An 18,333-nucleotide genomic window follows, 5' to 3' on the forward strand; every position below is an offset into this window, starting at 1 on the left:
ACTTGACAGATATATTTAGAACTCTGCATCCCAAAGCAACAGAATATACTTTCTTCTCGAGTGCACATGGAACATTCTCCAAGATAGATCATATACTGGGTCACAAAACAGCCCTTCATAAGTTTACAAGAATTGAAATTATACCATGCATACTTTCAGACCACAATGCTATGAAGCTTGAAATCAACCACAGGAAAAAGTCTGGAAAACCTCCAAAAGCATGGAGGTTAAAGAACACCCTACTAACGAATGAGTGGGTCAACCAGGCAATTAGAGAAGAAATCAAAAAATATATGGAAACAAACGAAAATGAAAATACAACAATCCAAACGCTTTGGGACACAGCGAAGGCAGTCCTGAGAGGAAAATACATTGCAATCCAGGCCTATCTCAAGAAACAAGAAAAATCCCAAATACAAAATCTAACAGCACACCTAAAGGAAATAGAAGCAGAACAGCAAAGGCAGCCTAAACCCAGCAGAAGAAGAGAAATAATAAAGATCAGAGCAGAAATAAACAATATAGAATCTAAAAAAACTGTAGAGCAGATCAACGAAACCAAGAGTTGGTTTTTTGAAAAAATAAACAAGATTGACAAACCTCTAGCCAGGCTTCTCAAAAAGAAAAGGGAGATGACCCAAATAGATAAAATCATGAATGAAAATGGAATTATTACAACCAATCCCTCAGAGATACAAACAATTATCAGGGAATACTATGAAAAATTATATGCCAACAAATTGGACAACCTGGAAGAAATGGACAAATTCCTGAACACCCACACTCTTCCAAAACTCAATCAGGAGGAAATAGAAAGCTTGAACAGACCCATAACCAGCGAAGAAATTGAATCGGTTATCAAAAATCTCCCAACAAATAAGAGTCCAGGACCAGATGGCTTCCCAGGGGAGTTCTACCAGACGTTTAAAGCAGAGATAATACCTATCCTTCTCAAGCTATTCCAAGAAATAGAAAGGGAAGGAAAACTTCCAGACTCATTCTATGAAGCCAGTATTACTTTGATTCCTAAACCAGACAGAGACCCAGTAAAAAAAGAGAACTACAGGCCAATATCCCTGATGAATATGGATGCCAAAATTCTTAATAAGATACTAGCAAATCGAATTCAACAGCATATAAAAAGAATTATTCACCATGATCAAGTGGGATTCATTCCTGGGATGCAGGGCTGGTTCAACATTCGCAAATCAATCAACGTGATACATCACATTAACAAAAAAAAAGAGAAGAACCATATGATCCTGTCAATCGATGCAGAAAAGGCCTTTGACAAAATCCAGCACCCTTTCTTAATAAAAACCCTTGAGAAAGTCGGGATAGAAGGAACATACTTAAAGATCATAAAAGCCATTTATGAAAAGCCCACAGCTAACATCATCCTCAACGGGGAAAAACTGAGAGCTTTTTCCCTGAGATCAGGAACACGACAGGGATGCCCACTCTCACCGTTGTTGTTTAACATAGTGCTGGAAGTTCTAGCATCAGCAATCAGACAACAAAAGGAAATCAAAGGCATCAAAATTGGCAAAGATGAAGTCAAGCTTTCGCTTTTTGCAGATGACATGATATTATACATGGAAAATCCGATAGACTCCACCAAAAGTCTGCTAGAACTGATACATGAATTCAGCAAAGTTGCAGGATACAAAATCAATGTACAGAAATCAGTTGCATTCTTATACACTAACAATGAAGCAACAGAAAGACAAATAAAGAAACTGATCCCATTCACAATTGCACCAAGAAGCATAAAATACCTAGGAATAAATCTAACCAAAGATGTAAAGGATCTGTATGCTGAAAACTATAGAAAGCTTATGAAGGTAATTGAAGAAGATTTAAAGAAATGGAAAGACATTCCCTGCTCATGGATTGGAAAAATAAATATTGTCAAAATGTCAATACTACCCAAAGCTATCTACACATTCAATGCAATCCCAATCAAAATGGCACCAGCATTCTTCTCGAAACTAGAACAAGCAATCCTAAAATTCATATGGAACCACAAAAGGCCCCGAATAGCCAAAGGAATTTTGAAGAAGAAGACCAAAGCAGGAGGCATCACAATCCCAGACTTCAGCCTCTACTACAAAGCTGTCATCATCAAGACAGCATGGTATTGGCACAAAAACAGACACACAGACCAATGGAATAGAATAGAAACCCCAGAACTAGACCCACAAACATATGGCCAACTCATCTTTGACAAAGCAGGAAAGAACATCCAATGGAAAAAAGACAGCCTCTTTAACAAATGGTGCTGGGAGAACTGGACAGCAACATGCAGAAGGTTGAAACTAGACCACTTTCTCACACCATTTACAAAAATAAACTCAAAATGGATAAAGGACCTAAATGTGAGACAGGAAACCATCAGAACCTTAGAGGAGAAAGCAGGAAAAGACCTCTCTGACCTCAGCCGTAGCAATCTCTTACTCGACACATCCCCAAAGGCAAGGGAATTAAAAGCAAAAGTGAATTACTGGGACCTTATGAAGATAAAAAGCTTCTGCACAGCAAAGGAAACAACCAACAAAACTAAAAGGCAACCAACGGAATGGGAAAAGATATTTGCAAATGACATATCGGACAAAGGTCTAGTATCTAAAATCTATAAAGAGCTCACCAAACTCCACACCCGAAAAACAAATAACCCAGTGAAGAAATGGGCAGAAAACATGAATAGAAACTTCTCTAAAGAAGACATCCAGATGGCCAACAGGCACATGAAAAGATGTTCAGCGTCGCTCCTTATCAGGGAAATACAAATCAAAACCACACTCAGGTATCACCTCACGCCAGTCAGAGTGGCCAAAATGAACCAATCAGGAGACTATAGATGCTGGAGAGGATGTGGAGAAACGGGAACCCTCTTGCACTGTTGGTGGGAATGCAAATTGGTGCAGCCGCTCTGGAAAGCAGTGTGGAGGTTCCTCAGAAAATTAAAAATAGACCTACCCTATGACCCAGCAATAGCACTGCTAGGAATCTACCCAAGGGATACAGGAGTACTGATGCATAGGGGCACTTGTACCCCAATGTTCATACCAGCACTCTCAACAATAGCCAAATTATGGAAAGAGCCTAAATGTCCATCAACTGATGAATGGATAAAGAAATTGTGGTTTATATACACAATGGAATACTACGTGGCAATGAGAAAAAATGAAATATGGCCTTTTGTAGCAACGTGGATGGAACTGGAGAGTGTGATGCTAAGTGAAATAAGCCATACAGAGAAAGACAGATACCATATGGTTTCACTCTTATGTGGATCCTGAGAAACTTAACAGGAACCCATGGGGGAGGGGAAGGAAAAAAAAAAAAAAGAGGTTAGAGTGGGAGAGAGCCAAAGCATAAGAGACTGTTAAAAACTGAGAACAAACTGAGGGTTGATGGGGGGTGGGAGGGAGGGGCGGGTGGGTGATGGGTATTGAGGAGGGCACCTTTTGGGATGAGCACTGGGTGTTGTATGGAAACCAATTTGTCCATAAATTTCATATATATATAAAAAAAAAATAAAGACCTGTAAGACATAATTTTTATTCAACATTATTTTTCAAGTTCTGCAGAAAGGATTCAAAGAATTCTCACAGGCATCTTAGAAATCAAAACCTTTTCTGGTCTCTTGCAATACTGTAGAGTAAAACCCTGTGCTTTTTGGGGGGTAATTTCACAGAGGACAGAGTTCATTTTAAGTTCAGCTATATCAAGACAAGAAGTAGTTAGTCCTTTGGACTTCTTCCCCTACTCATGCTCTCTGTCTCTCAAAATAGATAATAAGAATAAACTTAAAAAATAATTTCAGCCTAATTGAAATTTATTTTCCTCCACCCCTGTTGTAGTACCCTCATAATTCAGTTCCATGTCTATTCCCCCAGGATTGTACTGATAAATATTAGTGAAATCTTGTAATTTTTTTTTTTTTTTGCCATGCAGGACACTTGTTCTTGATATGACTTGGTGATTGACCCCACAGGTGTTTTATTATCTGCCTCTAGTTGTAAATATGGAGGCAATGGAGGAGAGTTTAGTAGGGCATGAGGAGAATGGCATTCCCTTGCCAGGTAATCACCTTAAGTAGGGTCATCACAGGGTCTTCAAGCAAGGCAGTATCACCATCATCAATCAGGGGTAAAGGGACTGCTTTTGCTGGCAACAGGGCCTCAGTGGTGTTTCCAGTTAACAGATATTGTAGTCATCTGAATCCTTTTAGGGTGACCATTCCATTCCTGGGTTCCATTCTTTCTCATTTGATATCCTATCCCCTTATCTTCTTTACTTTTCTCTGAATATCTGTCTCCTTGTTTGTTTTTGTCTCTGTTTCAAGCTGTGTGTCCTCCCACTTCAGCATTTCTTTTGATACTTGCTTATCTGTCTACTTTGCTGACCACCTTCTTTTACAGGATTCTAATTTCACCCTAACTTTGGCTTACACAAAAGGTTCCATGGTGTCCACCCAATCCCCCAACAACCTATAGACCCTTCAGTTTGAGTGTCCTATAGCATGTGACTGATTCTCTATACCTTTGTCTCAATTCTAAATTCTCAACTCATGAATCCTACTTGGGCTAATGTCCATTCTTGGTCCAATCTCTAAAGATGGCAGAGTCAATTAGTACCTAGGGCTTGCCCTCATCTGGTTTGTGGCTAGAAAATTTCTCTGAGAGGTTTAGGTAGGGAGGATTCTGTGGAGAATGTAAAAGAAATATTGATATGGTCCTTGTCTTCAGGGAATTTAATACCATGGGCTCAGAGCCTTCTCTGCTTCATTATTAGAATTCCGGCTCCTTTTGAGTTTCTATAATTGAATATTGAAGAGGTCATAGATGGACTTAGCCCAAGGTAAGTCTACAACAATAAATTCTAAATTACTGAAGATCTGAACTTTCTTCCCTACTCATTAAACTTAACAGAGTAGATGGTAGTATTTATGGAGTGCCTACTATGTCCTTCTCAATGCTTTGCACATGTTATTTTATTCTCTCAGAAACTCTATTAAGGTATTATGACTCTTCAGAAATCTTGCCAAAGGTCCTATAGTAGTAAATAGAATAGAGATTCAACCTAGAGTTTGCTACTCCAGAGTCCATGTTCCTTCTAATAATGATACAAAGCTGCCTCCCCAACTAGAGCAATAAGGAACTCATCATTAGCGACTACTAAATCTGCCTCTTCTAGAGGTCCTCGTGTTTCAGAAGACTCCAGAGCAAAGCAGAAATCCGGCGTCTTAAAAGTAGATTGGGTTGGCTTTGTCATGGCCCAGCCATGGAAGTAGACAACATGCCACTACTCAAGCTACACATAGAAAAAAAAGGTCAATAAAACAAAACCGAAATCATTGTATTTATGTTTTTAGAAAGTAAGTTCACAGGAATCACTTTATTTTAAAAAAAGGAATGAAGGTGGAAGAAGGTGATCAAAAGGTATAAACTTCCAGTTATATGAAATAAGTACTAGGGGTGTCACGTGCAACATGATGACTGTAGCTAACACTGCTGTATGATACATAAAAAAGTAGTTAAGAGGGCAAATCCTATGTGGTCTCATCCCAAGACAATTTTTCTTTTCTTTTCCTTTCATTTGTTTATTTTCTTTTTTAAATTTTTTTTTTAACGTTTATTTATTTTTGAGACAGAGAGAGGCAGAGCATGAACGGGGGAGGGTCAGAGAGAGAGGGAGACACAGAATCGGAAGCAGGCTCCAGGCTCTGGGCCATCATCAGCCCAGAGCCCGACGCGGGGCTCGAACTCACGGACCGTGAGATCGTGACCTGAGCTGAAGTCGGACGCTTAACCGACTGAGCCACCCAGGCGCCCCTATTTTCTTTTTATTGTATCTATATGAGGAGATGGATGTTAGCTGAACATATTGTGGTAATCATTTAATAATATATGTAAATCAAACCATCATGCTGTATGTCTTATATAGTGCTGTATGTCAATTATTTCTCAATAAAACTGGGGGGAAAATATACTGCAGTAGGAGAATAACCAAAAAATCCTTGGTTCTTATTTATTTATTTATTTATTTATAATGCACCTTTAAGAACAATTTAGGATTTGTGGTTCTGGACAAGAAGGAGTAGCCACATCCCTTTCTAGTCTTCCTTTTTACAACTAAAAAATTTTGGACATAACATTGCAAACATAGGGAGACTCTGAAAGGTAGAAAGAGAAAGGTGAAGTGCCTAGGGATCTTGGGAATGGTGGTGAATTCCCTGGGTTTCTTTCTTGTTTCCTGTATTTCTGGTACAGGAGGCTGGAGAAGCCTATAGCTGAAACTGCCAACAGGTACAGCCAAAGATGTACTCCATAATGGCTATTCCCCCTAGCCAAAGAACTGGAAAAAGAGCAGTGTAGCAGAACATGAAACATTTTGACAATATCCACCTTATTCCGGCCAAATACCAATGGCAAAAGTCTACTACAGTTGTCTGTGGGACTGAGCAGGAAGCTGAACTTTCATTCCTCAACCAATGATAGCATTCTGAATCCCTCACCATGCTGGTGTCCATGGGGTCAAACAGTGATAGCAAGCAGTACTCCAGTTCCACCATTGGGTGGTATCAACATGACCAAGCAAAGAGCTGAGCTTCCAACTCTCACCCACAACTAAGAGGCAAAAAGAGATGATTCAAAGAAGGGTGCTAGTCAGCACCCTTCTTTCTTCCTGCCCCCTGTCAACAGGGCCTAGTGGGAGGAGCTGAACTTCTATTTCTACCAGGCAGTAATGAGATGGAATGAAGTGATGCACACTGACCCTCCACCTTCTCTGTCCTCCCGACCTCCCTATCCTCAGTTTAATTGGCACTCAGCAGAGAGTTGAACTTCCACACCCACCTTCATCCAGTAGCAATGAGGTGGAAGAGGGAAGTGTGAAGTGGTGCTAGTTGACACGCTGATCTCCCTTCTGGCATCAGTGGGACCCAGGAGGGAGTAGACTTCCACTGAATCCCAGAAGCAATGAGTTGGTGCCAGTTGGTACTCCACTTTTGCCAGCAAGGTGTCAGAGGACCTAGTGGGGAGCTGAACATCCACCTCCACTTTCCTGAGACATCTAAAAAGTGTGACTTCTTATCAGAGAAGAAAAAGATTAAATGATAACCATAATCTAACATAATACACACATGTACAAGATATGGTTGAAATCCACTCATCATCCTAAGAACAGGACAATTAAAATTCGATTGAGAAAAGACAGCAGATGCCAATGGGATGACTCAGATGTTGGAATTATCTGACAAGGATTGTAGAGCAGCAGTTATAAAAATGTTTCAGCTAACAATTACACTCATGAAACAAATAAAAAAATGGAAAGTTTCAGCAAAGAAATAAAGCTATGAAAAAAGAACCAAAGAGAAATTGTAAAACTGAAAATTACAATAAATGAAATAAAACTCACTAGATGTGCTCAATAGTAGATTAGAGATGACAGAGGAAAGAAGATTAATAAAAGAATAGATTATAAAAGTTATCCAATCTGAACAACAACAAATAAGCCAGAGCATCAGGGGTCTGTGGCACAATACCAAACTATCTAACATTCATGTCATCAGAATCCCAGAAACACAAGAGAAAGAGAATGAGACTGACAAAATATTCAAAGAACTATTCAAAGGCTGTAAAATTTCCAAATTTGATAAAAGGGATAAACCTACAGATTTAAGAAGGTTAGTGAACCACAAAAAGCAGAAACCAAAAGGAAGGAATCCAGGCCACAACACATCATAATCAAACATCAAACAAACCAGAAACAAAGAAAAAAATAATGAAAGCAGTTACAAAGAAATTATGCATTGTCTATAATAGAAGAATGGTTCAAGTCGCAGCAGTTTTTTTGATGTATTAAACAATTTATTGATTATACAGAGTGATTATGCCCAGGATGTATGGTTTAGATCCCATGGCAATGACAACCCCCATGTCCTGGACAGCAAATTTTTATCTGAAACTATGGAGGCCACAAGGAACTAATGCAACATTTTCCATGTGCTTGCTGAAAGAGAAGAATTGTTAACCCTATTTCTATATCCAGGAAAAATATACTTCAGGAATGAAGGGAAAATAAAGGTAATCTCAAATGAAAAAGAAAAAGAAAAACTAAGAATATTTGTCACCAGCAAACCTACCAGTAAGAATGGCTAAAGGAAGTTCTCTAAACAGAAAGGAAGTGATAACAGAAGGAGGTTAGGGAATTCAGGAAAGAAGAAAGAAAAATGGAATGGGCTTTCCAAAGTTCCTTATGGCTCTCTTGTTCCCCAGGTTTTCTTTTAAAATATTTGGCTGGTCTCTTGCTGCTTCAACCTGTAGTGTACCCCTAGGCAACTGTGATGCTGACCTTGACCATATTGCTTCTGGTTAGATATTCTTTTCAACAATACCAAGGCATAGAGCTTTTCTGAGATGTTCCAAGTCAGGTCAGTTTTCTTCAGCAGCAGCTTTTATCACAGAGAGGAAAAATAATTTTAAAACATAGAAAATAACAGAAGAAACATAAAGAATAGCATGAGATATTCTAGTTTCAATAAATTTGAGTCCCAGAAGGAGAGATAAAGAGACAGGAAGAAGAAAAAAAAAAAAGGAAAGAGAAGAAGAGGGAGTGGGAGAAGGAGAGAGAGGGAGAGATAGAAGTAAACACAGAAACAGATACAGAGAGACAGAGAAATAGACAATAGGACAGAGGCAATATTTGAAGAGATAATGGCTAAAATTTTTAAAAAATTGACGTGAGACATCAAGTCACTGATTCATGAAGTCGTGCAGACCCCACGCAGGATGAACATTAAAAGAATCACATCTTGGCACATTAACACTAATAAAAACCAATATTAAAAAAAATTTATAGCTGGGGAGGGAATATTTCCTTCAACTCTTTTTTTTTTTAACATTTATTTATTTTTGAGAGACAGAAAGTGAGTGGGGGAAGGGCAGAGAGAGAGGAAGACACAGAATCCAAAGCAGGGTCCAATCTCCAAGCTGTCAGCACAGAGCCCAGTGCGGGGCTAGAACTCATGAACCGTGAGACCATGACCTGAGCCGAAGTCAGATGCTTAACCAACTAAGCCACTCAGGCACCCCTATTTCCTGCAATTCTTAATTGATTTGGTGCTTTTTAAACAGAATGATGGAAGCCAGAATATAAAATGTGAAAGAAAATAACCTCTAATCTAGAAATGTGAACCCCCAAAACACACAGCAAAAATATCCTTCAAAAGTAGAGAAGTATTTTTTTCAGACAAACAGAAACTAAGAATACATCCACAGAAGAGTTGCACTAAAAATTTCTTCAGGAAGAAGGAAAATGATCACAGATTAAAGCAGGAAATGCAGGAAGGAATGAAAACAGAAAGAGTAAATATGTGAATAAATCTAAATGATTATTGAGTGTATGAAACAATAATAATATTGTCTTGTGAGATCCAACATATATACAGAATTAAAATGCATAAAAACAATAACACAAAATGTAGAAGAGAGTAAATGGAATTACAGTGCTCTAAAATCTAACCATTGCCATGGTTGTGGTTACACTAATCATGTATATTTACTGTAAAAAGCCCAGGGTGTATGTAATGATCCCAAAGATAATCACTAAATAAAAAAAGAAAAGAATGTACAGCCAGTAAAAGCTAATAGTGGGGAAAATGGAACAAAAAATATTTGATGAAAAAGAAAGCAGAAAAGGAAAACAAAAAAGATATAGTACAGACTAGTTGAATAGAAAATAAAAAAATTTAAAAAGATTGTAGATAAAACTTAAATATACCAATAGTTGTATTAAATATAAATAGACTAAAAATTCCAATTGGAAGACTTACACCAGACTTTTTTAACATATGGTGCCTACAAGGGACACACCTTATGGGTAAAGCCAAAGAAAGATGGAAAGTAAAAGCATGGAAAAAATTATCCCATGTAAATATTAACTAAAAGAAAATAGCTTTAGCTATATTAATATTAGATACAGTATATTTTAAGGCAATAAGCTTTAGTAGAGATAAAGAGGGACATGGCATAAAAATAAAAAAATCAATTCACCATAATTCTATATGCGCCCACAACATAGTTTCAAAATATATAAAGCAAAATTAGACAGAAATAGACAATCTACAATCATAGCAGGAGCCATTTGCTGTGACAAATAAGGAACATTGCCTCTGATATTGACAGAATGTATTTTTTTAATAGTGTGCATGCACTATTTACCAAATTGACCTGGACTGAATGCTGGTTTGTAAAACAAGCCTCAACAAATTTCACAGGATTTCATTTCATTTACAAATATAGTCTTTTACAGCAATGAAATTAAAGTAGACATTAATAACAAAAGCATAATATAGACTATCTTCAGATGTTTTAAAATTAAGCAATACACTCATAAACAACCTGTAGGTCAATGAATAAATCAAAAAGGAAATGAGAAAGTATATTAAACTTGACTGTAATGAAAACACAACACATAAAAACTGATAGGATCCTACAGTTGAGCAGAGGAAATAAAACAATACCATACACTTATACTACAAGGCAGAAAATGATGAGAATGTCTTCCATCAATTAATAAATAGATCACTACTGAACCTGAGAGGTTGCAACAATCATGTGTATCTCAGTGATGTATCAGAGAAGGCCTCATAAAAGTAGTAACATTTGAATGGGATCTCAAAGGACAAATATGATGAATATGGAGAGTTATAGGATAGAGACAAAACAAAAAGCAAAACTAACAGGTTGCACCTCAAGTTATAATTAAAGGAAGTTAATGATGTTAAAAACATTACTATCCTAAATACACAAATTATAAGAAGAAGAGAGAATGAGAATAAATCGTGTCATAATTAGAGAAATACAAATCAAAACCACCATGAGATACCACCTCACACCTGTCAGAATTGCTAAAATTAACAACTCAGGAAAAAACAGATTTGGGCGAGGATGCAGAGAAAGGGGAACCCTTTTGCACTGTTCATGGGAATGCAAACTGGTGCAGTCACTCTGGAAAACAGTATGGGGATTCCTCAAAAAATTAAAAATAGAACTACCCTACGACCCAGCAATTGCACTACTAGGTATTTATCCAAAGGATACAAAAATGCTGATTTGAAGGAGCACATGTTTATAGCAGCACTATCAACAATAGCCAAACTATGGAAACAGCCCAAACATCCATCGACTGATGAATGGATATAGAAGATGTGGTACGTATATACAATGGAATACTACTCAGTGATGAAAAAGAATGAAATCTTGCCATTTGCAACAATGTGGATGGAACTAGAGTGCGTTATGCTAAGTGAAATAAGTCAGAGAAAGATAAGATTTCACTCATATGTGGAATTTGAGAGACTCAACAGATGAACATAGGGGAAGGGGAAGAAAAAAAGGGGAAGATAAAAAAAGAGAGGGAGGCAAACCATAGGAGACTCTCAAATACAGAGAACAAACTAAGGGTTGCTGGAAAGGGGGATGGGTTAAATGGGTGATGGGCATTAAGGACGGCACTTTTTGGGAGGAGCACTGGGTTCTACTCCTGAAGCCAAGACTTTACTGTATGTTAACTAACTTGACTTTAAATAATTAAAAAAAAAAAAGAAATTAGAAATGGAAAAGCAAATTAAACCCAAAGTAAGTAGAAGGAAGGACATTAAAGGAGAGAGAGAGATTCAATGTTTGGAAGACTCACTATGGTAAATATGCTAGGTCTCTCCAAACTGATCTATAAATGTAGTAAAATTGGAAGGGGCAGGGTGTGCAACTTGACAAGGGCTGATGGCAGGGATGAGCCCAGATAGGTATAATAGAAGTAGACAAATCAACGGTCATAGCAGGAGGCACTCGCTACTATAATAAACTCTATAATAAGGGCCAAGTCAGATGGCCTTGTTGAGGAATTAGAAGTTTATCTTTAGAGTAAACAGAGAGCAATGAAGTGTTTTTTATTTTATTTTTTTATGTGTCTCTAAATGTATGTTGTTTTTTTCTTTTCAAGTTTTAATTTAATTTCCAATTAACATACAGTATAAATTTATTTTCAGGTATAGAATTTAGTGATTCAATACTTGCATACAACACCTGGTACTCATCACAAGTGCCTTCCTTAATCCCCATCACCTATTTAACACATTCCCCCAACCACCTCCCTTCTGGTAACTGTCAATTTGTTCTCTAAAGTTAAGAGTCTGTTTCTTGGTTTTTCTCTCCCCTCTCTCCACGTTTGTTTTTTCTTAAATTCTACATATGAATGAAGTCATATGGTATTTGTCTTTTTCTGACTGACTTATTTCACTTAGCATTTTACTCTCTAGCCCCATACATGTCCTTGCAAGTGGCAAGATTTCATTCTTTTTTATGACTGAATAATATTCCATTGTATCTATATACCACTTATTCTTTATCCATTCAGCAATCAATGAACACTTTGGCTGGGCTACTTCCATATCCTGGCTATTGTTAATAATGCTGCTATAAACATCAGGGTGCATACATCCCTTTGAATTAGTGTTTTTGTATCCTTTGGGTAAGTACATAGTAGCACAATTGCTGGATTGTAGGGTAGTTCTATATTTAACTTTTTGAGGAAACTTCATACTGTTTTGCACAGTGGTTGCACCAGTTTGCATTCCCACCAAAACCACACAAGGGTTCCTTTTTCTCCACAACCTCGCCAACACCTGTTGTTTCTTGTGTTTCTTGATTTTAGCCATTCTGACTGGTATGAGATGATATCTCATTGTAGTTTTTCCTCTAATGATGAGCATCTTTTCATTTGTCTGTTGGCCATCTGTATGTCTTCTTTGGAGAAATGTCTGTTCATGTATTCTGCCCATTTTTTAATTGGATTATTTGCGGGTTTTTGGTGTTGAGTTTTATAAGTTCCTTATAGATTTTGGAAACTAACCCTTTACCAGATATATCATTTGCAAATATCTTCTCCCTATTCCATGGGTCGTTTTTTTCATTTTGTTGATGGCTTCCTTTACTGTGCAGAAGCTTTTTTATTTTTATATAGTCCCAATTGATTATTTTTGCTTTTTTTCCCCTTGCCTCAGGGGACCTATCTAGAAAAAAGTTGCTATGGCTAATGTCAGAGAAATTACTGGCCTGTGCTCTTTTCTAGGATCTTTATAGTTTTAGGTGTCACATTTGGGTCTTTAATCCATTTTGAGTTTATTTTTGTGTATGGTGTAAGAAATACAAGTTTCATTCTTTTGCATGTTGCTGTCCAGTTTTCCCAGCACTATTTGTTGAAGAGACTGTCTTTTCCCAGTGGATTTTGTTTCCTGCTTTGTCAAAGATTACTTGACTATATAATTATTATTTCTGGATTTTCTATTCTGTTCTGCTGATATATGTATCCATTTTTGTGCCAGTACTATACTGTTTTGATTACTACAGCTTTTTTTGATGTTTATTTATTTTTGAGAGACAGACAGAGTGTGAGTGGGGGTGGGGAAGGGTGGAGAGCAGAGAGGAAGACAGAATCTGAAGCAGGCACCAGGCTCTGAGATGTCAGCACAGAGCCCAACGTGAGGCTTGAACCCACGAACCACGAGATCATGACCTGAACTGAAGTCAGACACTTAACCGACTGAGCGACCCAGGCACCCCTGATAACTACAGCTTTTAATATAAAGTCCAGATTCCTACTCTTCTTGACCTCTAATGTTGGAAAATCCCAGGGCTAGCCCTTGAACCTCTTCCCTACATACATTCACTTCATATGTTATCTCATCCAATATCATTGCTTTAAATACCATTTATATGCTAAAGACTCTGAAGTTTATATCTCCAGCTCCAGCCTCTTAACTAAACTTCAGATTCATGAAACTGCCAGCTCAACATCTCCAACTGGACACCAAATTGGTACTGAAGTTCAACATTGACAAAACAAAAAGTCTTACTTACTTTATACCTCACACCTGTTCTTAACCCTAATCTTCCTACTCCCCCCAAATTGCACCATCATTCATCCTCATTACTCAAGATTCCAAATCTAAAAGTCAGCATTGATTTCTTTCTTTCAAACCATATATGCAAGCCATACTCAAATCATTTCAGTCCTACCTAAGGTTAAATCCCAAGTCAAACCATTTCTTCCCACCTTCACTGCTACCACCCTGTCCAAGTAACATTTTTTTTTTTTTTTTTTTTTTTTTTTTTGCCTGGACTATTATGAAAGTCTTCTCATTGGAATCCCTGCTTCTATTCCTTCCTGCCTATGGACAATTCTCCTCTTAGCAGCCAGAGTTATCCTAAATATAAAGTCAGATTATGTCATTCCCATGTTCTAAACCTCCAACAGTTTCACATCTCATCACATAACATCAAAATGCCTATTCATGTCTTCTGCCCATTTCTTCATTGGATTATTTGTTTTTTTGGGTGTTGAGTTTGGTAAGTTCTTTGTAGATTTTGGACACTAATCCTTTATCAGATGTGTCATTTGCAAATTTTTTCTCCCATTCCATTGTTGATTGTTTCCTTTGCTGTGTAGAAGCTTTTTATGTTGATGAGGATGGAACTAGAGTGTATTATACTAAGTGAAATCATTCAGTCAGAAAAACACAAATATCATATGATTTCATATGTGGAATTTAAGAAACAAAACAGATGAACATAGGGAAAGGGAAGGAAAAATAAGATATAAACTTAGATGGAGGCAAACCCTAAAAGACTCTTTTTTTTTTTCATCTTTTTTTTTTTAATTTTTTTTCAACGTTTATTTATTTTTGGGACAGAGAGAGACAGAGCATGAACGGGGGAGGGGCAGAGAGAGAGGGAGACACAGAATCGGAAGCAGGCTCCAGGCTCTGAGCCATCAGCCCAGAGCCCGACGCGGGGCTCGAACTCACGGACCGCGAGATCGTGACCTGGCTGAAGTCGGACGCTTAACCGACTGCGCCACCCAGGCGCCCCTAAAAGACTCTTAAATACAGAGAACAAACTGAGGGTTGCTGGAGGGGAGGTGGGTGGGGGGATGGGCTAAATGGGTGATGGGCATTAAGGAGGACACTTGCTGGATGAGCACTGGGCATTACTGGGTTCTGCTCCTGAAACCAATACTATACTGTATGTTAACTAACTTGAATTTAAATAGATAAATTAAAAAAAAAACCAGTAACATCAAAAGGTCTTACTGTAGTCACAAGGCCCCACATCATCTGGTCATTAGCTTCTTCTGACTACATCCACTTTCTACTTTATTGGAGCTCTGTAATATTGTCCTTCTTGTTCTTCCTCAATATACCATAACTTCCTCAAGGCTTCTGTTCTTTCTAGGATCTTGACAGTCAGTCAAGATGAGTGAGGTAACCTTTCATATAGGTATAGTAGATTATTCACTTTTGTTTTTCCAATACCTAACTTGGTGAATGGCACATGGTGAAACTCAAAGATGTTTTTGGATAAATAATAGCTCTTTTAAAAAATTGGATATTTTAGCCAACCACCTGGTTGGAATATGAGCATATATCATGGTAGAGTTGCCAAAAACATCTAATATTACCAAAGGTTGTATTAACTGAAGTATATTGTTTACAGAAAGGCAGGTTTTATTTCCTCTAGTCAGACCACTTCTGGTAGTGTATTTGGCTCCAGGTATCATGTTAAGAAGGCTTCTGAGCCACTGCTACATTTCAGGCAAAATACATTTCTCAAAAGAGGTAAAAAAAAATGTTGAAAGGGCTGGACTGTGCCCTGTGAAAACCCATTAAAGAATTAAAGGAGCTGAGAATCTTTAACTTGATGTACACTCACTTGATGATTGAAGAGGAGACATAAAAGTTCTCCCCAATTGGCAAAAGTTCTGCCATATGAAAGAGGCAATGGTAGGAGGTTTGAGAGAGGAAGGTTTTAGTTCAGCATAAGGAAGAACTGCCTACCACAGTTTTCCCCCAAACCATTGTTTTGCAGATTACTATACCATTTTGGCTAAACAAAGTGTTTTTACTTTGTCTTTACTGCAGGATTTCTCAGAATCTTTACTATGGAAGAGGATATAATATTCCTCATTCCCAAAATGTATTTGTCCATAGAAACTTTTATTCACAGAGCACTGTTAACTTCTCCTTAAACAATATTTCATAGAGGAGATTGAGTTAAGGCTGCTCAAAAACAAACAATATCTTCTGAAGAAGTAGGGTCAGGTTCACAGCAAGATATCTGGGGAAACTGAATGGCGTTACTATCATTTCAGTATCTTTGAAATCATGGCCAGTAAAACTAAAGTATGTAACACTTGGGAAACTGGAGTAACTTTTCTTATTTGTTACATTTACTGTGTGAGACTCAACACAGTTCTAGATGAGAATAATGGAGCAAAACCAGCAGAAGTGAGGCTCTGTAGTACTGTGGTTCTGAACTTTTTTCCCTAGAAATGCACAGTAGTATAATGACATCCCCATGCCTGTCCACTGGTTCATTCATTGTGTACAAGGTAATGTTTTTGACATTTTAACACAGAAAAAAAAAAAAACACCCTTGTGTTCTACCACTTTTGTCATCCCCTTACAGATTTTGATGTGATCTTTATATGGGACCAAGCCCCCTCCACTGAGCATCACCATTTTATAAGCTTAAACCTAGAGTGTTATTGTAACTTTTTTAATAAACAAGAAATTCCAAGGCCTAAATGGAGAGACAGCATTTAAAAATTATGTAACTAATGAATGGATCAAGAAGATGTGGTACATATATACAATGGAATATTACTCAGTCCTAAAAAAGAATGAAATCTTGCCATTTGCAATGATTTGGATGGAGCTAGAGATTATTATGCTAAGCAAAATAAGTCAGAGAAAGACAAATACCATATGATTTCACTTATATATGGAATTTAAGAAACAAAACAAATGAACATGGGGGTGGGGAAAGAGAGGCAATCCAGACTCTTAACTATAGAGAACAAACTGATGGTTACCAGAGGGGAGGTGAGTGGGAGAATGGATTAAATAGACAATGGGTATTAAGGAGTGCACTTGTGATGAGCACCCGGTGGTGTATGTAGTGATGAATCACTAAATTCTACATCTGAAACTAATATTACACTGTATGTTAAATAACTAGAATTTAAATAAAAAATTGGAAAAAGAAATTAAAATTATAGGAAAAGACAAATAGGAAAAACTATCAAAACAGACCACTACTTTGAAGCTGAAGAGGGTGATAATAAAAAAGGAAGTTGAATTCATAAAAATATTATTGTTATTAAATATCTGTTGCAATAAACTAGAAATGATGTAATTATAATAAAAAGCTGGCCCAATGACATTGAAAAGGTATGGTTGGAAAATTATAATAAGTGTCTATACAACTGTCCACAGGAAGGCATAATCCAGCTGAAATATTGTAGTCCCAAGAAGAATGTGCATTGTAGAAGAATGACTCAACAGGATTTATTTTTCTAAGAAGTTTATTCATTTATGTTTGAGAGAGAGAGGGAGAGACAGAATCCCAAACAGGCTCCATGCCTTCAATGCAGAGCCTGATGCAGGACTCCATCTCATGAACCATGAGATCCTGACCTGAACCCTAATCAAGAGTCGGACTCAACCAACTGAGCCACCCAGGCACCCCAAGATTTTTACAAGTTATACTTGTTCTTGATTTCCAGAACCATGCTTAGCATATTTAATTTGGTCTCCAAAGATCTACCAGTATGAAGAAAAGGTATTTTGGTAGTAGATAAAATACTATAATTATCAGAAAGATATATTTCTTCTGTGTATTAATAAAATGTCATTTGTCTCCTACCACCTGTACTGAAAAATTTACTAAAAAGGTCCTATCAAACCTGGGTAGCTGACAGGCCAGCCCCTGAACCAGATTGCACCAGACACACTAATTCATGAGGTCCTAGTAATAGTATAAGTATGTTGCTTATGAAGAAACTTGAAATACCATTTCTGTTATTCTGCAATTTTTCCCCAGAATCAGCACCTCAAAGAATGGAGTCATTAGTTCTAAATGGCAAGTAAAGGGATTCCTACATAATTTTGCATAACCCCAAAAATTAATTTCAATATACATTTGTGTTTTTAATGGACATTTAGAAACACCTAGCCTGCTTCAGCAATACTACACAATGTTTACAGAGTTTAGTAATTGATGGGGAGACATAGAGTCTCAGGGGACTTGTACTTTAATGTACTGGAAAATCCAGTCCTAGAACTGCTTCTATCAAAAATGAAGGAGATCATCTCAGATATGATGCTACTTCTATTCCCTGACCAAGTAGGAGAAAAAAATGCTTTAAGATGGATGATGGCCAAGACCAAAGCCAGAGATTGGGGTCTGGGCAGAGGCCAAGGAG

The sequence above is a fragment of the Lynx rufus genome, unplaced genomic scaffold, assembly GCF_022079265.1.
Source record: "Lynx rufus isolate CCGP_SWC_20201006 ecotype Redwood Valley unplaced genomic scaffold, mLynRuf1.p SCAF_5, whole genome shotgun sequence".
In the NCBI taxonomy this organism is placed as follows: Eukaryota; Metazoa; Chordata; class Mammalia; order Carnivora; family Felidae; genus Lynx; species Lynx rufus.